General features: G+C 42.0%; 18 non-coding genes across 18 annotated transcripts; all 18 read right to left on the bottom strand.

Annotated features, from left to right (window-relative positions):
• Positions 1-882: 882 nt before the first annotated feature.
• On the bottom strand, positions 883-967 carry trnas-uga (transfer RNA serine (anticodon UGA)). The gene has a single exon. It is a non-coding gene; the product is annotated as a tRNA-Ser (tRNA).
• A 1,860-nt stretch (positions 968-2,827) lies between these two features.
• Positions 2,828-2,909, bottom strand: trnas-aga (transfer RNA serine (anticodon AGA)). Its single transcript has one exon. It is a non-coding gene; the product is annotated as a tRNA-Ser (tRNA).
• A 689-nt stretch (positions 2,910-3,598) lies between these two features.
• Positions 3,599-3,680, bottom strand: trnas-aga (transfer RNA serine (anticodon AGA)). The gene has a single exon. It is a non-coding gene; the product is annotated as a tRNA-Ser (tRNA).
• A 689-nt stretch (positions 3,681-4,369) lies between these two features.
• Positions 4,370-4,451, bottom strand: trnas-uga (transfer RNA serine (anticodon UGA)). The gene has a single exon. It is a non-coding gene; the product is annotated as a tRNA-Ser (tRNA).
• Positions 4,452-8,999: 4,548 nt separating this feature from the next.
• Positions 9,000-9,081, bottom strand: trnas-uga (transfer RNA serine (anticodon UGA)). Its single transcript has one exon. It is a non-coding gene; the product is annotated as a tRNA-Ser (tRNA).
• A 304-nt stretch (positions 9,082-9,385) lies between these two features.
• Positions 9,386-9,467, bottom strand: trnas-uga (transfer RNA serine (anticodon UGA)). The gene has a single exon. It is a non-coding gene; the product is annotated as a tRNA-Ser (tRNA).
• A 2,104-nt stretch (positions 9,468-11,571) lies between these two features.
• Positions 11,572-11,653, bottom strand: trnas-uga (transfer RNA serine (anticodon UGA)). The gene has a single exon. It is a non-coding gene; the product is annotated as a tRNA-Ser (tRNA).
• Positions 11,654-11,957: 304 nt separating this feature from the next.
• On the bottom strand, positions 11,958-12,039 carry trnas-uga (transfer RNA serine (anticodon UGA)). The gene has a single exon. It is a non-coding gene; the product is annotated as a tRNA-Ser (tRNA).
• A 304-nt stretch (positions 12,040-12,343) lies between these two features.
• Positions 12,344-12,425, bottom strand: trnas-uga (transfer RNA serine (anticodon UGA)). The gene has a single exon. It is a non-coding gene; the product is annotated as a tRNA-Ser (tRNA).
• A 2,105-nt stretch (positions 12,426-14,530) lies between these two features.
• trnas-uga (transfer RNA serine (anticodon UGA)) lies at positions 14,531-14,612 on the bottom strand. The gene has a single exon. It is a non-coding gene; the product is annotated as a tRNA-Ser (tRNA).
• A 304-nt stretch (positions 14,613-14,916) lies between these two features.
• Positions 14,917-14,998, bottom strand: trnas-uga (transfer RNA serine (anticodon UGA)). The gene has a single exon. It is a non-coding gene; the product is annotated as a tRNA-Ser (tRNA).
• A 304-nt stretch (positions 14,999-15,302) lies between these two features.
• trnas-uga (transfer RNA serine (anticodon UGA)) lies at positions 15,303-15,384 on the bottom strand. The gene has a single exon. It is a non-coding gene; the product is annotated as a tRNA-Ser (tRNA).
• A 1,718-nt stretch (positions 15,385-17,102) lies between these two features.
• Positions 17,103-17,184, bottom strand: trnas-uga (transfer RNA serine (anticodon UGA)). The gene has a single exon. It is a non-coding gene; the product is annotated as a tRNA-Ser (tRNA).
• Positions 17,185-17,874: 690 nt separating this feature from the next.
• trnas-uga (transfer RNA serine (anticodon UGA)) lies at positions 17,875-17,956 on the bottom strand. The gene has a single exon. It is a non-coding gene; the product is annotated as a tRNA-Ser (tRNA).
• A 304-nt stretch (positions 17,957-18,260) lies between these two features.
• Positions 18,261-18,342, bottom strand: trnas-uga (transfer RNA serine (anticodon UGA)). Its single transcript has one exon. It is a non-coding gene; the product is annotated as a tRNA-Ser (tRNA).
• Positions 18,343-18,646: 304 nt separating this feature from the next.
• trnas-uga (transfer RNA serine (anticodon UGA)) lies at positions 18,647-18,728 on the bottom strand. The gene has a single exon. It is a non-coding gene; the product is annotated as a tRNA-Ser (tRNA).
• A 690-nt stretch (positions 18,729-19,418) lies between these two features.
• On the bottom strand, positions 19,419-19,500 carry trnas-uga (transfer RNA serine (anticodon UGA)). Its single transcript has one exon. It is a non-coding gene; the product is annotated as a tRNA-Ser (tRNA).
• Positions 19,501-19,804: 304 nt separating this feature from the next.
• On the bottom strand, positions 19,805-19,886 carry trnas-uga (transfer RNA serine (anticodon UGA)). The gene has a single exon. It is a non-coding gene; the product is annotated as a tRNA-Ser (tRNA).
• Positions 19,887-20,162: the final 276 nt, after the last annotated feature.

Below are 20,162 nucleotides of genomic sequence, written 5' to 3'. Positions count from 1 at the left end.
GAAGGAGCTGTGTCTTCAGAAATCAATCTGTGCAGGAGTTCATGTGATCAAAGACACGTCTGCCCTCTGTTTTGTTTCATCAAATGGTCTAAGGAACTTGTGCTTCTTTCCAGGTTAACTTTTCGCAACCCTGAGTCAATAATAGCCGCTTTCGGACAGACCGTTCTAAGAAAGTAGTTATCAGAACTACCCTCCTCGAATTTCGTTCTGATAACTATCCTTCTCCAGCGGAACTGTTTCAGTCTGCATTCGCACATGAGTCGGGACCTGATAGGGACTGATGCGCCGCGCGCAGCCGTCTGCTTCAGTGACGTGTTAGCCGTTAGCCGTTAGCCGTTTAGCGCTACATTCAAACACAAAACAAAACGGTAAAAGTAATGAGAGTAAAAAAAACACCACCAAGAAGCTAATATGGAGAGCGGGGAGGCCACTGTGTTTATGATCTGCATGATGGTGATATTAATCATGGACAATCACATCAGCCGTCTAATATCGAGGCTGGAAAAGCTCACAGAGAGAGTCAGGAGACAATACTTTTTTATTTCATGAAGGAAGAAAGGAGAGCAGAGCGCTGCAGACAAATGAGACCAGTGTAAGTTTAACTTATTGAACACCCGCCGGTTGTGTCTGTGTCATATGAGGAAACATTTCAGCCGTGATAGCATGACATGGGGCGGAGTTACCGACCACCACACACCTCCGTTAGATTCGTTCTATAGAACTATGAAAAGACCCGACCTCGGAGAAGGAGCTAAATAGTTATAGGAACTAAGGGAGAAAGCTCCGAGTTCCTGTATGTCCGAACACGGGAGAAAACGGCACCGCGGATTAAAAGGTTATTAGAACTGCCAAAGGTTCCTACAGTCCGAAAGCGGCTAATGTTGTCTTTGTCGGGAGGATTTGAACCTACGCGGGGAGACCCCAATGGATTTCAAATCCATCGCCTTAACCTCTCGGCCACAACAACGACATACATGTATGTTCATCTTTGACATGCAACGGTTACAAATCATCATTTTCATGAAGGACTTCAACTCCTGAGACAGACCTAAGTTGCGGCGATCAAGAAAAAGCTTTTTTGTTTGTTTGTTAGAAATGGTCAGTCTTTCAAAATGGGTCAGAGGAAGGAGCTGTGTCTTCAGAGATCAATCTGTGCAGGAGTTCATGTGATCAAAGACACGTCTGCCCTCTGTTTTATTTCATCAAATGGTCTAAGGAACTTGTGCTTCTTTCCAGGTTAACTTTCAGCAACCCTGAGTCAGTAAAGTTATCGTTGTCGGCAGGACTCGAACCTGCGCGGGGAGACCCCAATGGATTTCTAATCCATCGCCTTAACCTCTCGGTGACGACAACGACATACATGTATGTTCATCTTTGACATTCAACGGTTACAAATCATCATTTTCATGAAGGAATTCAACTCCTGACACAGACCTAAGTTATGGCAATCAAGAAAAAGCTTTTTTGTTTGTTTGTTAGAAATGGTCAATCTTTCAAAATGGGTCAGAGGAAGGAGCTGTGTCTTCAGAGATCAATATGTGCAAGAGTTCATGTGATCAACGACACGTCTGCCCTCTGTTTTGTTTCATGAAATGGTCTAAGAAACTTCTAGCCTGATAAACCAGCCTAAATGGATTGGATGTCTAATTTAGTCTGGCACCGATCAATGGATACAACGGAACATTGTTGATGAGCACAACCCGTTGTCTTTCAAACCGCGTCTGTGCCTATAGGCCAACGCTCTGACCAATCAGCGCAAATGACTGTGACGTAGTAAGCGCGACAGAAAGCTTTGGTGGGAGGGGACTCTTCCAAAACTGATGCCAAGCACAGATTCTATAATAGGACAGATACGCCACTCACGGTGCATTTCCGGTTTCCAACGAGGCGATTTTGGTTGCAGTTCCACCCTCTTTCCACGTGGGGCGCCCAATTTTGGAGACCAGAATGAATGGAGTCCTATGGAGCTATACGCCCTTTCGTGCCCTTATCTCAAGATATAATTTTTTCTCTAGTAATTCGAATGTTGTTTTCGAAAGAGGGTGTTTAGAAAATACCCATGGCTGAGTTTTAGATTTTTAGAGCCACTCATTTGCTTAAAAAAAGGATTTGAAGTGTATATGACGTCATACATAGCGGGTCGACCAGCCGTCATTAGCACAATGCTAGCGCGTTGTGGACAACAAGAAGCCAACCAGTAAGAAATCAAAGCGATATATGTACTCGTTCAGTAGATTTTTTACTTGAAACCCATGTTGAGCTCTCAGAAACTACATTCAAATCTGAGCGCTCTTGAGGAGACTTAGGTGAAACTGACCATTTGTAGCATCTAGCTCCATAGGGCCCCATTCATTCTGGTCTCCACCGACGCTCCCAGTGGAATTCTGGTGGAACTGCAGCCAAAAAGCCGGTACAATGGGGCTTAATACAGAGTGGCAAGGCTGTTCGTTATAATGGCTGTGTGCCAAGGCTGAATCAGACGAGCACTGTTCCATTGCCGCCGCCATCTTTCTTGTTGTGCTTTCGCTTGTCTATGTTCGCTTCCACTGCCCAACGTCGCACTGCTCTGTCGTCATTCCCTCAAAACCCCGCACCAGAACCCTCTGGCCCGCCCGCGTTGATTCAAAACACATCTCTGCGTTGTGATTGGTTTAGTTGCCATCTGCCAGATTCAGGGCAGTATTTTCAAAATGACAAGTGGATCGAGGCCAGACCCACCCGCAGGCAAAACATTTTGCCGTCCAGCAGTTGGCGCTGGTTTTCCAGGCTAAGAAACTTCTGCTTCTTTCCAGGTTAACTTTAAGCAACCCTGAGTCAATAATGTTATCGTTGTCGGCAGGATTTGAACCTACGCGGGGAGACCCCAATGGATTTCTAATCCATCGCCTTAACCTCTCGGCCACGACAACGACATACATGTATGTTCATCTTTGACATTCAACGGTTACAAATCATCATTTTCATGAAGGACTTCAACTCCTGAGATAGACCTAAGATATGGCGATCAAGAAAAAGCTTTTTTGTTTGTTTGTTAGAAATGGTCAATCTTTCAAAATGGGTCAGAGGAAGGAGCTGTGTCTTCAGAGATCAATCTGTGCAGAAGTTCATGTGATCAAAGACACGTCTGCCCTCTGTTTTGTTTCATCAAATGGTCAAAGAACTTGTGCTTCTTTCCAGGTTAACTTTTCACAACCCTGAGTCAATAATGTTATCGTTGTCCGCAGGACTCAAACCTACGCGGGGAGACCCCAATGGATTTCTAATCCATTGCCTTAACCTCTCGGCCACGACAACTACATACACTAGCGTTCACCTTTGACATTCAACGGTTACAAATCATCATTTTCATGAAGGACTTCAACTCCTGAGACAGACCTAAGTTATGGCGATCAAGAAAAAGCTTTTTTGTTTGTTTGTTAGAAATGGTCAATCTTTCAAAATGGGTCAGAGGAAGGAGCTGTGTCTTCAGAGATAAATCTGTGCAGGAGTTCATGTGATCAAAATGTAATCTGGCCCATGTTTTGTTTAATCAAATGGTCTAAGGAACTTGTGCTTCTTTCCAGGTTAACTTTCAGCAACCCTGAGTCAGTAAAGTTATCGTTGTCGGCAGGATTTGAACCTGCGCAGGGAGACCCCAATGGATTTCTAATCCATCGCCTTAACCTCTCGGCCACGACAACTACATACACTAGTGTTCACCTTTGACATTCAACGGTTACAAATCATCATTTTCATGAAGGACTTCAACTCCTGAGACAGACCTAAGTTACGGCGATCAAGAAAAAGCTTTTTTGTTTGTTTGTTAGAAATGGTCAGTCTTTCAAAATGGGTCAGAGGAAGGAGCTGTCTCTTCAGAGATCAATCTGTGCAGGAGTTCATGTGATCAAAGACACGTCTGCCCTCTGTTTTATTTCATCAAATGGTCTAAGGAACTTGTGCTTCTTTCCAGGTTAACTTTCAGCAACCCTGAGTCAGTAAAGTTATCATTGTCGGCAGGACTCGAACCTGCGCGGGGAGACCCCAATGGATTTCTAATCCATCGCCTTAACCTCTCGGTGACGACAACGACATACATGTATGTTCATCTTTGACATTCAACGGTTACAAATCATCATTTTCATGAAGGAATTCAACTCCTGACACAGACCTAAGTTATGGCAATCAAGAAAAAGCTTTTTTGTTTGTTTGTTAGAAATGGTCAATCTTTCAAAATGGGTCAGAGGAAGAAGCTGTGTCTTCAGAGATCAATCTGTGCAGGAGTTCATGTGATCAACATGTGATCATGCCTTTGTTTTGTTTCATCAAATGGTCAAAGAACTTGTGGTTCTTTCCAGGTTAACTTTTCGTAACCCTGAGTCAATAATGTTATCGTTGTCGGCAGGACTCGAACCTGCGCGGGGAGACCCCAATGGATTTCAAATCCATTGCCTTAACCTCTCGGCCACGACAACGACATACATGTATGTTCATCTTTGACATTCAACGGTTACAAATCATCATTTTCATGAAGGACTTCAACTCCTGAGACAGACCTAAGTTATGGCGATCAAGAAAAAGATTATTTTTTGTTTGTTAGAAATGGTCAGTCTTCGAAATATGTGAGAGGATGGAGCTGTGTCTTCAGAGATCAATCTGTGCAGGAGTTCATGTGATCAACGACACGTCTGCCCTCTGTTTTGTTTCATCAAATGGTCTAATGAACTTGTGCTTCTTTCCAGGTTAACTAGCCACATCTTAGCTGTTGGTGTGTTCACACTCTTCCATGACATAAGGATCATTTTCTTTGCTATTATAAGACCATATGAAATATCCTGTCGTGGGCCCTGTTGAGAAGTAACTGCCTCCCCAGGAGCATTGTGGGGGTAGTTATTATACTCATATGGTCGCGTCCCATCCCCTGATTGCACTGAGTAGGGAGCCTCGCGACAGTCAGCAGCCCAATGGCCATATCGATGACAGAGATAACATATGTCATTTCTTTTATTAATTGCACGTCGTCGGGTTGTTCCTCTTCTATTATTTTTGACCTGAGATTTGTTCTGTCCTTGGTATGACCCACACGAAGAAGATGGATATTGTGGTCGTACAGCCTGAGGAGGAGTCTGCTGAGACATCTGTTTAATTTGAGCCTTATTTTGATTTACCTGGTCCCTCATATCTTTAAGCTGTGATTTTGCCACTTGTGCCTGAAGTGAAACCAACTCTGCTTTTTCTTGTTCTCGTTCTTCGATTTCATTATCAATGTATTGAGTGACATGGGCTGACCACAATTCATACGTGAAATTTGTTAATCCAACAACTTTTCTTAACGTATTTTGAATATTGAGAGATAACGAAGCTTCCACCGCTCCTCTAAATAACATGTCAATGGCATCACTGATGGCTGGATCTTCCCCAGTTCTCTCATGCCATAACTCTCTCACCCGCAATAGGTAAGCTGTACCTTTTTCATTTTCATTAGGTGGAATTCGACATAATTCAGCCGATTTGATATGCACAGGGAACTTCTCTCGTACCTGTGGCCATAACAAATACACTAGGTCAGGGGTGGCCAACCGGTCAGAGACTAAGAGCCGCATTTTTAACTGTGTTACCACAAAGAGCCACATTATTTTTGAAAAATGACCGAATTCTCTCCGTTCCATCCGTCTGTTCTTGACTCGCTCTCGTCTCGGTCACGTGACGCATCAACGCTGATATTAAACCCATGAACCGAGCAAAATGAGTCAAAAACAGACGTGTTTGGAAAGCTCCTTCCCAGTGAGGAGACGGAAGAAGAGGCTGTGACCACTAAAAAAAAGAAAGCTGCATTTTGAAGGCATGTTTAAGCGTTACCATAGCGACCAGAGAGCGTTAGGAGGCAGAGAGGATGTTACGTCAGGAGGACGCTGCTAATAAAGTTACACACAAGTACACAGTGGATTCAAGTTTATTATTATATTTACTAAATACCACAGAGTCTGTGTTAGTTAGTGATGGGAAGTTCGGCTCTTTATTTAGGATCTTTTGTAGCCTATATTTTACCTTAACTTTGCAAAAAAAATAATAATCATGGTTTATGTGTTGAAAACCCTTTTGCTTTCAATGTTTTTATGAGAGACCTTATAATTGCCTAATTCTTTGCATTTATTCTGTGACAAAACCACTTTTAAATTTGTTTATTTCAATTAAACTTTTTTATTGCACAAATTAACAATAAACTTCAAACAAATCCACAGAACAGAACCAAACTCAAGCTAACATTAATAATGTCCTCAATTACACTTTTTTATTGGACAAATGAACCAAAAAATTTCAAACAAATCCACAGAACAGAACCAAAACCAGAACCAAACTCCTTAATTCTCACATGAATACCGCGTGCTGGTCCCATGCTGGCCAATCATAACAAAGCTCTGTGTAACCAGAGCTGGGACTGAGCACTGAAAGTGAAACCTAAGCAGCGAATGGAAAAAAACTTGGAGTCGGCTCTCACTTGATGCGAGCCAGCTCTTCTGATTCTCTACAAAGAGCCGGCTCTCAGAGCCGATGCTTGTGCACATGACCCATCACTAGTGTTAGTTGTATTATTTTATTTTGTAGTATTTATCCGCCACACCTGAAAGGCCGGTCCGTGAAAATATTGTCTGACATTAAACCGGTCCATGGAGCAAAAAAGGTTGGAGACCGCTGCCGTATTGAACTCAAACGAAGCGGAAAAAAAAAAAAAATTGGTATGAACGTAAGAGCCGCATGAAACCAGACAAAGAGCCGCATGCGGCTCGGGAGCCGCGGGTTGGCCACCCCTGCACTAGGTCCTCCAGGGGTGTACTGTCTTGAGCCGAATCAGTGTGGCATAGTAGTTCGATTTCTGTGAGCATGCCTAATGACGTACATGAGGCAAATACTCGTCTGAAATCCCCCAAGGCTGGGGTTAATCCAGCACATGACTCCAAGAATGCTTTAATCCACGGAGCCCCGCCCTTATCAATGTCCGGCAAATTAGATTTAATCATTTTAGCGTCCTGCAGGGAGAATGGACTGTATGTGACAGTAATACGACCATTTACATTATGTGCTGATATCAATGGCATTTGATGACGACCCCGACGGATGTCAGCGCATGCATGAATATTACCACTACTTTGATTGCGGGGGAGGCTGTAATTTCCTGATTGGTTAGTCTGATTCATTCCGTCACCAAGTGTTTGTCTGTGCAGCAAAGCTGTCAAATCACGCACTAATGGATCAACATGTGTTGCAGAGGGTGTTGCGTACGATCGCGTCTCCAGTGATCCGAATGTGTCATCTGAATCTCTGGAGGCGGGTGATTCTAATATAGTACTGGTGGTTAAATGTGTACTGTTTTGCGCTGTTACATTTAGGTATTCTGCTGCCTGTGCTTGGCTGTTCGAGTCCCCTGGAAAGGGTGCAGTTTGCAGTAAGCCATTTTTAATTACTACTACTTTGCTCCTTACACTAGGGTCACTCAAATCGCCTGCAGCTACGGGCATTGTTTGAGGCATTTGCTTTTGTGTGGCATCCAATAGCATGCAAGCTTCAGCATAAGGGGGAGGAGCATTTAGAAGCGATTCGCTCCTGAGGTTCTCAGTCGGATCTGTGCTCTGAGGTGTCTTATGCTCCTCATTATCATGGCTCACTGGAGAAGATTTTTTTTTCTGTGGCTGCGCGTGCTATACGGGTCACTTTGTTCGGGTAAATCAGTATTTTTATGGTGTGACCCAAAGTTTTGGAATAAACAGATGCTTTGAAAAGTGGGGTAACCCCGAGAGGTGGAGCGCACAGAACACAGCGTTCTGCGTAGAAGTTTCTTCACTACTTTCAGCATTTGGGCAATTACGTCTTCCATATAGGCTACTTTGAATAACACATGTATAACTTTTGAATATGTCACAAAAATTGATTGACGACTGGAAAAAATGCAAATCCGGCTCGCTGGGGTCGGTGCTGGTTGACACGTTAGAAAGACGGAAAAAAAAGGTGTCGATGAGTGAGGAAAAACGAGCAACAGATAGGTTTGTGGATTGGGCCACAGAGATGCAAAATAGGGGGATGTTTGGATTCGTTGCAAATGTTCCGCCTAAGCTTATAATGTTGACAGTTTTTGCAAAGCAAGCGAAAATCAGTAAGGAACAGGCAGAACAGCAATGTCAGGCAGCGGGGATAATGCAGAGACGCACAGCAGAGAGAGAATTAACAAGAGCCTCAAGTTTTCTCGCAGATTGTGAATGTTTTTTCGGGGAATTACAATTTTCAATTCAAACACGGTCCACTGCACTTGTGGGACAAAGTAACACAGAAAAAAAATCTTCTCAGTGAGCCATGATAATGAGGAGCATAAGACACCTCAGAGCACAGATCCGGGTCACGGCACCATTTATTAGATTCGGTTCTTTTAGTAGGAGGCTCAAGAACGGACCGAAGTAATTCAAGTGAAAATGAAGTGTTTATTGGTATGGCAACAAGAGCAGTATTTCAGCGCTGGTCTCAGTATGACAAAACTCTCGCAGCAATCCGTCAGACAGAGCCCCTCATTTCCGGTTACAATTTGCATATATCTCTTCTAGTTTCCCACGGTGGATCCCGTGTTGATCAAATGTGATTGGATATGAATCGTACTAACCCAAATAATGTCTCTCAGTAATCCAAATAATGTATGTGTGTGCCTTTCGCACCTGGATCTCAGGGTTCCCTGTTCTGTCTGGGTCAGTCTCAGTAAAGGTCATGTCTCATGTCTTTTATGGAAAACTACTGGGATCATGTCTATTAAATAAGCCAATTTTAACACGATCAAGAAAAAGCTTTTTTGTTTGTTTGTTAGAAATGGTCAATCTTTCAAAATGGGTCAGAGGAAGGAGCTGTGTCTTCAGAAATCAATCTGTGCAAGAGTTCATGTGATCAACGACACATCTGCCCTCTGTTTTGTTTCATCAAATAGTCTAAGGAACTTGTGCTTCTTTCCAGGTTAACTTTTCGCAACCCTGAGTCAGTAAAGTTATCGTTGTCGGCAGGATTTGAACCTACGCGGGGAGACCCCAATGGATTTCAAATCCATCGCCTTAACCTCTCGGCCACGACAACGACATACACTTGTGTTCACCTTTGACATTCAACGGTTACAAATCATCATCTTCATGAAGGACTTCAACTCCTGAGACAGACCTAAGTTATGGCGATCAAGAAAAAGCTTTTTTGTTTGTTTGTTAGAAATGGTCAATGTTTCAAAATGGGTCAGAGGAAGAAGCTGTGTCTTCAGAGATCAATCTGTGCAAGAGTTCATGTGATCAACATGTGATCTGGCCTTTTTTTTGTTTAATCAAATGGTCCAAGGAACTTGTGCTTCTTTCCAGGTTAACTTTAAGCAACCCTGAGTCAATAATGTTATCGTTGTCAGCAGGATTCGAACCTACTCGGGGAGACCCCAATGGATTTCAAATCCATCGCCTTAACCTCTCGGCCACGACAACGACATACACTTGTGTTCACCTTTGACGTTCAACGGTTACAACTCATCATTTTCATGAAGGACTTCAACTCCTGAGACAGACCTAAGTTATGGCGATCAAGAAAAAGCTTATTTGTTTGTTTGTTAGAAATGGTCAGTCTTTCAAAATGGGTCAGAGGAAGAAGCTGTGTCTTCAGAGATCAATCTGTGCAAGAGTTCATGTGATCAAAGACACGTCTGCCCTCTGTTTTGTTTCATCAAATGGTCTAAGGAACTTGTGCTTCTTTCTAGGTTAACTTTTCGCAACCCTGAGTCAATAATGTTATCGTTGTCAGCAGGAATCAACCTGCGCGGGGAGACCCCAATGGATTTCTAATCCATCACCTTTTTTTGTTTGTTTGTAAGAAATGGTCAATCTTTCAAAATGGGTCAGAGGAAGGAGTTGTGTCTTCAGAGATCAATCTGTGCAGAAGTTCATGTGATCAACATGTGATTTGGGATTTGTTTTGTTTAATCAAATGGTCCAAGGAACTTGTGGTTCTTTCCAGGTTAACTTTAAGCAACCCTGAGTCAATAATGTTATCGTTGTCAGCAGGATTCGAAACTACGCGGGGAGACCCCAATGGATTTCTAATCCATCGCCTTAACCTCTCGGCCACGACAACGACATACACTCGTGTTCACCTTTTACATTCAACGGTTACAAATCATCATTTTCATGAAGGACTTCAACTCCTGAGACAGACCTAAGTTATGGCGATCAAGAAAAAGCTTTTTTGTTTGTTTGTTAGAAATGGTCAATCTTTCAAAATGGGTCAGAGGAAGGAGCTGTGTCTTCAGAAATCAATCTGTGCAAGAGTTCATTTGATCAACATGTGATCTGGCCTTTGTTTTGTTTAATCAAATGGTCCAAGGAACTTGTGCTTCTTTCCAGGTTAACTTTTCGCAACCCTGAGTCAATAATGTTATCGTTGTCGGCAGGATTTCAACCTACGCGGGGAGACCCCAATGGATTTCTAATCCATCGCCTTAACCTCTCGGCCAAGACAACGACATACATGTATGTTCATCTTTGACATTCAACGGTTACAAATCATCATTTTCATGAAGGACTTCAACTCCTGAGACAGACCTAAGTTATGGCGATCAAGAAAAAGCTTTTTTGTTTGTTTGTTAGAAATGGTCAATCTTTCAAAATGGGTCAGAGGAAGGAGTTGTGTCTTCAGAGATCAATCTGTGCAGAAGTTCATGTGATCAACGACACGTCTGCCCTCTGTTTTGTTTCATCAAATGGTCTAAGGAACTTGTGCTTCTTTCCAGGTTAACTTTTCGCAACCCTGAGTCAATAATGTTATCGTTGTCAGCAGGAATCAACCTGCGCGGGGAGACCCCAATGGATTTCTAATCCATCGCCTTAACCTCTCGGCCACGACAACGACATACACTTGTGTTCACCTTTGACATTCAACGGTTACAAATCATAATCTTCATGAAGGACTTCAACTCCTGAGACAGACCTAAGTTATGGCGATCAAGAAAAAGCTTTTTTGTTTGTTTGTTAGAAATGGTCAATCTTTCACAATGGGTCAGAGGAAGAAGCTGTGTCTTCAGAAATCAATCTGTGCAGGAGTTCATGTGATCAACATGTGATCTGGCCTTTTTTTTGTTTAATCAAATGGTCCAAGGAACTTGTGCTTCTTTCCAGGTTAACTTTAAGCAACCCTGAGTCAATAATGTTATCGTTGTTGGCAGGATTTCAACCTACGCGGGGAGACCCCAATGGATTTCTAATCCATCGCCTTAACCTCTCGGCCACGACAACGACATACATGTATGTTCATCTTTGACATTCAACGGTTACAAATCATCATCTTCATGAAGGACTTCAACTCCTGAGACAGACCTAAGTTATGGCGATCAAGAAAAAGCTTTTTTGTTTGTTTGTTAGAAATGGTCAATCTTTCAAAATGGGTCAGAGGAAGAAGCTGTGTCTTCAGAGATCAATCTGTGCAGGAGTTCATGTGATCAACATGTGATCTGGCCTTTTTTTTGTTTAATCAAATGGTCCAAGGAACTTGTGCTTCTTTCCAGGTTAACTTTAAGCAACCCTGAGTCAATAATGTTATCGTTGTCGGCAGGACTCGAACCTACGCGGGGAGACCCCAATGGATTTCAAATCCATCGCCTTAACCTCTCGGCCACGACAACGACATACATTTATGTTCATCTTTGACATTCAACGGTTACAAATCATCATCTTCATGAAGGACTTCAACTCCTGAGACAGACCTAAGTTATGGCGATCAAGAAAAAGCTTTTTTGTTTGTTTGTTAGAAATGGTCAATGTTTCAAAATGGGTCAGAGGAAGAAGCTGTGTCTTCAGAGATCAATCTGTGCAAGAGTTCATGTGATCAACATGTGATCTGGCCTTTTTTTTGTTTAATCAAATGGTCCAAGGAACTTGTGCTTCTTTCCAGGTTAACTTTAAGCAACCCTGAGTCAATAATGTTATCGTTGTCGGCAGGACTCGAACCTACGCGGGGAGACCCCAATGGATTTCAAATCCATCGCCTTAACCTCTCGGCCACGACAACGACATACATTTATGTTCATCTTTGACATTCAACGGTTACAAATCATCATCTTCATGAAGGACTTCAACTCCTGAGACAGACCTAAGTTATGGCGATCAAGAAAAAGCTTTTTTGTTTGTTTGTTAGAAATGGTCAATGTTTCAAAATGGGTCAGAGGAAGAAGCTGTGTCTTCAGAGATCAATCTGTGCAAGAGTTCATGTGATCAACATGTGATCTGGCCTTTTTTTTGTTTAATCAAATGGTCCAAGGAACTTGTGCTTCTTTCCAGGTTAACTTTAAGCAACCCTGAGTCAATAATGTTATCGTTGTTGGCAGGATTCGAACCTACGCGGGGAGACCCCAATGGATTTCAAATCCATCGCCTTAACCTCTCGGCCACGACAACGACATGCACTTGTGTTCACCTTTGACGTTCAACGGTTACAACTCATCATTTTCATGAAGGACTTCAACTCCTGAGACAGACCTAAGTTATGGCGATCAAGAAAAAGCTTATTTGTTTGTTTGTTAGAAATGGTCAGTCTTTCAAAATGGGTCAGAGGAAGAAGCTGTGTCTTCAGAGATCAATCTGTGCAAGAGTTCATGTGATCAAAGACACGTCTGCCCTCTGTTTTGTTTCATCAAATGGTCTAAGGAACTTGTGCTTCTTTCTAGGTTAACTTTTCGCAACCCTGAGTCAATAATGTTATCGTTGTCAGCAGGAATCAACCTGCTCGGGGAGACCCCAATGGATTTCTAATCCATCACCTTTTTTTGTTTGTTTGTAAGAAATGGTCAATCTTTCAAAATGGGTAAGAGGAAGGAGTTGTGTATTCAGAGATCAATCTGTGCAGAAGTTCATGTGATCAACATGTGATTTGGGATTTGTTTTGTTTAATCAAATGGTCCAAGGAACTTGTGGTTCTTTCCAGGTTAACTTTAAGCAACCCTGAGTCAATAATGTTATCGTTGTCAGCAGGATTCGAAACTACGCGGGGAGACCCCAATGGATTTCTAATCCATCGCCTTAACCTCTCGGCCACGACAACGACATACACTCGTGTTCACCTTTTACATTCAACGGTTACAAATCATCATTTTCATGAAGGACTTCAACTCCTGAGACAGACCTAAGTTATGGCGATCAAGAAAAAGCTTTTTTGTTTGTTTGTTAGAAATGGTCAATCTTTCAAAATGGGTCAGAGGAAGGAGCTGTGTCTTCAGAAATCAATCTGTGCAAGAGTTCATTTGATCAACATGTGATCTGGCCTTTGTTTTGTTTAATCAAATGGTCCAAGGAACTTGTGCTTCTTTCCAGGTTAACTTTTCGCAACCCTGAGTCAATAATGTTATCGTTGTCGGCAGGATTTCAACCTACGCGGGGAGACCCCAATGGATTTCTAATCCATCGCCTTAACCTCTCGGCCAAGACAACGACATACATGTATGTTCATCTTTGACATTCAACGGTTACAAATCATCATTTTCATGAAGGACTTCAACTCCTGAGACAGACCTAAGTTATGGCGATCAAGAAAAAGCTTTTTTGTTTGTTTGTTAGAAATGGTCAATCTTTCAAAATGGGTCAGAGGAAGGAGTTGTGTCTTCAGAGATCAATCTGTGCAGAAGTTCATGTGATCAACATGTGATTTGGGATTTGTTTTGTTTAATCAAATGGTCCAAGGAACTTGTGGTTCTTTCCAGGTTAACTTTAAGCAACCCTGAGTCAATAATGTTATCGTTGTCAGCAGGATTCGAAACTACGCGGGGAGACCCCAATGGATTTCTAATCCATCGCCTTAACCTCTCGGCCACGACAACGACATACACTCGTGTTCACCTTTTACATTCAACGGTTACAAATCATCATTTTCATGAAGGACTTCAACTCCTGAGACAGACCTAAGTTATGGCGATCAAGAAAAAGCTTTTTTGTTTGTTTGTTAGAAATGGTCAATCTTTCAAAATGGGTCAGAGGAAGGAGCTGTGTCTTCAGAAATCAATCTGTGCAAGAGTTCATTTGATCAACATGTGATCTGGCCTTTGTTTTGTTTAATCAAATGGTCCAAGGAACTTGTGCTTCTTTCCAGGTTAACTTTTCGCAACCCTGAGTCAATAATGTTATCGTTGTCGGCAGGATTTCAACCTACGCGGGGAGACCCCAATGGATTTCTAATCCATCGCCTTAACCTCTCGGCCAAGACAACGACATACATGTATGTTCATCTTTGACATTCAACGGTTACAAATCATCATTTTCATGAAGGACTTCAACTCCTGAGACAGACCTAAGTTATGGCGATCAAGAAAAAGCTTTTTTGTTTGTTTGTTAGAAATGGTCAATCTTTCAAAATGGGTCAGAGGAAGGAGTTGTGTCTTCAGAGATCAATCTGTGCAGGAGTTCATGTGATCAACATGTGATCTGGCCTTTTTTTTGTTTAATCAAATGGTCCAAGGAACTTGTGCTTCTTTCCAGGTTAACTTTAAGCAACCCTGAGTCAATAATGTTATCGTTGTCGGCAGGACTCGAACCTACGCGGGGAGACCCCAATGGATTTCAAATCCATCGCCTTAACCTCTCGGCCACGACAACGACATACATTTATGTTCATCTTTGACATTCAACGGTTACAAATCATCATCTTCATGAAGGACTTCAACTCCTGAGACAGACCTAAGTTATGGCGATCAAGAAAAAGCTTTTTTGTTTGTTTGTTAGAAATGGTCAATGTTTCAAAATGGGTCAGAGGAAGAAGCTGTGTCTTCAGAGATCAATCTGTGCAAGAGTTCATGTGATCAACATGTGATCTGGCCTTTTTTTTGTTTAATCAAATGGTCCAAGGAACTTGTGCTTCTTTCCAGGTTAACTTTAAGCAACCCTGAGTCAATAATGTTATCGTTGTCGGCAGGACTCGAACCTACGCGGGGAGACCCCAATGGATTTCAAATCCATCGCCTTAACCTCTCGGCCACGACAACGACATACATTTATGTTCATCTTTGACATTCAACGGTTACAAATCATCATCTTCATGAAGGACTTCAACTCCTGAGACAGACCTAAGTTATGGCGATCAAGAAAAAGCTTTTTTGTTTGTTTGTTAGAAATGGTCAATGTTTCAAAATGGGTCAGAGGAAGAAGCTGTGTCTTCAGAGATCAATCTGTGCAAGAGTTCATGTGATCAACATGTGATCTGGCCTTTTTTTTGTTTAATCAAATGGTCCAAGGAACTTGTGCTTCTTTCCAGGTTAACTTTAAGCAACCCTGAGTCAATAATGTTATCGTTGTTGGCAGGATTCGAACCTACGCGGGGAGACCCCAATGGATTTCAAATCCATCGCCTTAACCTCTCGGCCACGACAACGACATGCACTTGTGTTCACCTTTGACGTTCAACGGTTACAACTCATCATTTTCATGAAGGACTTCAACTCCTGAGACAGACCTAAGTTATGGCGATCAAGAAAAAGCTTATTTGTTTGTTTGTTAGAAATGGTCAGTCTTTCAAAATGGGTCAGAGGAAGAAGCTGTGTCTTCAGAGATCAATCTGTGCAAGAGTTCATGTGATCAAAGACACGTCTGCCCTCTGTTTTGTTTCATCAAATGGTCTAAGGAACTTGTGCTTCTTTCTAGGTTAACTTTTCGCAACCCTGAGTCAATAATGTTATCGTTGTCAGCAGGAATCAACCTGCTCGGGGAGACCCCAATGGATTTCTAATCCATCACCTTTTTTTGTTTGTTTGTAAGAAATGGTCAATCTTTCAAAATGGGTAAGAGGAAGGAGTTGTGTATTCAGAGATCAATCTTTGCAGAAGTTCATGTGATCAACATGTGATTTGGGATTTGTTTTGTTTAATCAAATGGTCCAAGGAACTTGTGGTTCTTTCCAGGTTAACTTTAAGCAACCCTGAGTCAATAATGTTATCGTTGTCAGCAGGATTCGAAACTACGCGGGGAGACCCCAATGGATTTCTAATCCATCGCCTTAACCTCTCGGCCACGACAACGACATACACTCGTGTTCACCTTTTACATTCAACGGTTACAAATCATCATTTTCATGAAGGACTTCAACTCCTGAGACAGACCTAAGTTATGGCGATCAAGAAAAAGCTTTTTTGTTTGTTTGTTAGAAATGGTCAATCTTTCAAAATGGGTCAGAGGAAGGAGCTGTGTCTTCAGAAATCAATCTGTGCAAGAGTTCATTTGATCAACATGTGATCTGGCCTTTGTTTTGTTTAATCAAATGGTCCAAGGAACTTGTGCTTCTTTCCAGGTTAACTTTTCGCAACCCTGAGTCAATAATGTTATCGTTGTCGGCAGGATTTCAACCTACGCGGGGAGACCCCAATGGATTTCTAATCCATCGCCTTAACCTCTCGGCCAAGACAACGACATACATGTATGTTCATCTTTGACATTCAACGGTTACAAATCATCATTTTCATGAAGGACTTCAACTCCTGAGACAGACCTAAGTTATGGCGATCAAGAAAAAGCTTTTTTGTTTGTTTGTTAGAAATGGTCAATCTTTCAAAATGGGTCAGAGGAAGGAGTTGTGTCTTCAGAGATCAATCTGTGCAGAAGTTCATGTGATCAACGACACGTCTGCCCTCTGTTTTGTTTCATCAAATGGTCTAAGGAACTTGTGCTTCTTTCCAGGTTAACTTTTCGCAACCCTGAGTCAATAATGTTATCGTTGTCAGCAGGAATCAACCTGCGCGGGGAGACCCCAATGGATTTCTAATCCATCGCCTTAACCTCTCGGCCACGACAACGACATACATGTATGTTCATCTTTGACATTCAACGGTTACAAATCATCATCTTCATGAAGGACTTCAACTCCTGAGACAGACCTAAGTTATGGCGATCAAGAAAAAGCTTTTTTGTTTGTTTGTTAGAAATGGTCAATCTTTCAAAATGGGTCAGAGGAAGAAGCTGTGTCTTCAGAGATCAATCTGTGCAGGAGTTCATGTGATCAACATGTGATCTGGCCTTTTTTTTGTTTAATCAAATGGTCCAAGGAACTTGTGCTTCTTTCCAGGTTAACTTTAAGCAACCCTGAGTCAATAATGTTATCGTTGTCGGCAGGACTCGAACCTACGCGGGGAGACCCCAATGGATTTCAAATCCATCGCCTTAACCTCTCGGCCACGACAACGACATACATTTATGTTCATCTTTGACATTCAACGGTTACAAATCATCATCTTCATGAAGGACTTCAACTCCTGAGACAGACCTAAGTTATGGCGATCAAGAAAAAGCTTTTTTGTTTGTTTGTTAGAAATGGTCAATGTTTCAAAATGGGTCAGAGGAAGAAGCTGTGTCTTCAGAGATCAATCTGTGCAAGAGTTCATGTGATCAACATGTGATCTGGCCTTTTTTTTGTTTAATCAAATGGTCCAAGGAACTTGTGCTTCTTTCCAGGTTAACTTTAAGCAACCCTGAGTCAATAATGTTATCGTTGTTGGCAGGATTTCAACCTACGCGGGGAGACCCCAATGGATTTCTAATCCATCGCCTTAACCTCTCGGCCACGACAACGACATACATGTATGTTCATCTTTGACATTCAACGGTTACAAATCATCATCTTCATGAAGGACTTCAACTCCTGAGACAGACCTAAGTTATGGCGATCAAGAAAAAGCTTTTTTGTTTGTTTGTTAGAAATGGTCAATCTTTCAAAATGGGTCAGAGGAAGAAGCTGTGTCTTCAGAGATCAATCTGTGCAGGAGTTCATGTGATCAACATGTGATCTGGCCTTTTTTTTGTTTAATCAAATGGTCCAAGGAACTTGTGCTTCTTTCCAGGTTAACTTTAAGCAACCCTGAGTCAATAATGTTATCGTTGTCGGCAGGACTCGAACCTACGCGGGGAGACCCCAATGGATTTCAAATCCATCGCCTTAACCTCTCGGCCACGACAACGACATACATGTATGTTCATCTTTGACATTCAACGGTTACAAATCATCATCTTCATGAAGGACTTCAACTCCTGAGACAGACCTAAGTTATGGCGATCAAGAAAAAGCTTTTTTGTTTGTTTGTTAGAAATGGTCAATGTTTCAAAATGGGTCAGAGGAAGAAGCTGTGTCTTCAGAGATCAATCTGTGCAAGAGTTCATGTGATCAACATGTGATCTGGCCTTTTTTTTGTTTAATCAAATGGTCCAAGGAACTTGTGCTTCTTTCCAGGTTAACTTTAAGCAACCCTGAGTCAATAATGTTATCGTTGTCAGCAGGATTCGAACCTACGCGGGGAGACCCCAATGGATTTCAAATCCATCGCCTTAACCTCTCGGCCACGACAACGACATACACTTGTGTTCACCTTTGACGTTCAACGGTTACAACTCATCATTTTCATGAAGGACTTCAACTCCTGAGACAGACCTAAGTTATGGCGATCAAGAAAAAGCTTATTTGTTTGTTTGTTAGAAATGGTCAATCTTTCAAAATGGGTCAGAGGAAGGAGCTGTGTCTTCAGAAATCAATCTGTGCAGGAGTTCATGTGATCAACATGTGATCTGGCCTTTTTTTTGTTTAATCAAATGGTCCAAGGAACTTGTGCTTCTTTCCAGGTTAACTTTAAGCAACCCTGAGTCAATAATGTTATCGTTGTCGGCAGGACTCGAACCTACGCGGGGAGACTCCAATGGATTTCAAATCCATCGCCTTAACCTCTCAGCCACGACAACGACATACATGTATGTTCATCTTTGACATTCAACGGTTACAAATCATCATCTTCATGAAGGACTTCAACTCCTGAGACAGACCTAAGTTATGGCGATCAAGAAAAAGCTTTTTTGTTTGTTTGTTAGAAATGGTCAATCTTTCACAATGGGTCAGAGGAAGGAGCTGTGTCTTCAGAGATCAATCTGTGCAAGAGTTCATGTGATCAACATGTGATCTGGCCTTTTTTTTGTTTAATCAAATGGTCCAAGGAACTTGTGCTTCTTTCCAGGTTAACTTTAAGCAACCCTGAGTCAATAATGTTATCGTTGTTGGCAGGATTTCAACCTACGCGGGGAGACCCCAATGGATTTCTAATCCATCGCCTTAACCTCTCGGCCACGACAACGACATACATGTATGTTCATCTTTGACATTCAACGGTTACAAATCATCATCTTCATGAAGGACTTCAACTCCTGAGACAGACCTAAGTTATGGCGATCAAGAAAAAGCTTTTTTGTTTGTTTGTTAGAAATGGTCAATCTTTCAAAATGGGTCAGAGGAAGAAGCTGTGTCTTCAGAGATCAATCTGTGCAGGAGTTCATGTGATCAACATGTGATCTGGCCTTTTTTTTGTTTAATCAAATGGTCCAAGGAACTTGTGCTTCTTTCCAGGTTAACTTTAAGCAACCCTGAGTCAATAATGTTATCGTTGTCGGCAGGACTCGAACCTACGCGGGGAGACCCCAATGGATTTCAAATCCATCGCCTTAACCTCTCGGCCACGACAACGACATACATTTATGTTCATCTTTGACATTCAACGGTTACAAATCATCATCTTCATGAAGGACTTCAACTCCTGAGACAGACCTAAGTTATGGCGATCAAGAAAAAGCTTTTTTGTTTGTTTGTTAGAAATGGTCAATGTTTCAAAATGGGTCAGAGGAAGAAGCTGTGTCTTCAGAGATCAATCTGTGCAAGAGTTCATGTGATCAACATGTGATCTGGCCTTTTTTTTGTTTAATCAAATGGTCCAAGGAACTTGTGCTTCTTTCCAGGTTAACTTTAAGCAACCCTGAGTCAATAATGTTATCGTTGTCGGCAGGACTCGAACCTACGCGGGGAGACTCCAATGGATTTCAAATCCATCGCCTTAACCTCTCAGCCACGACAACGACATACATGTATGTTCATCTTTGACATTCAACGGTTACAAATCATCATCTTCATGAAGGACTTCAACTCCTGAGACAGACCTAAGTTATGGCGATCAAGAAAAAGCTTTTTTGTTTGTTTGTTAGAAATGGTCAATCTTTCACAATGGGTCAGAGGAAGGAGCTGTGTCTTCAGAGATCAATCTGTGCAAGAGTTCATGTGATCAACATGTGATCTGGCCTTTTTTTTGTTTAATCAAATGGTCCAAGGAACTTGTGCTTCTTTCCAGGTTAACT

This window comes from Odontesthes bonariensis, chromosome 11 (assembly GCF_027942865.1).
Source record: "Odontesthes bonariensis isolate fOdoBon6 chromosome 11, fOdoBon6.hap1, whole genome shotgun sequence".
NCBI classification, from domain to species: Eukaryota; Metazoa; Chordata; class Actinopteri; order Atheriniformes; family Atherinopsidae; genus Odontesthes; species Odontesthes bonariensis.
Note: the sequence above shows the minus strand (reverse complement) of the source record. Positions and strands in the feature narration are given on the sequence as shown.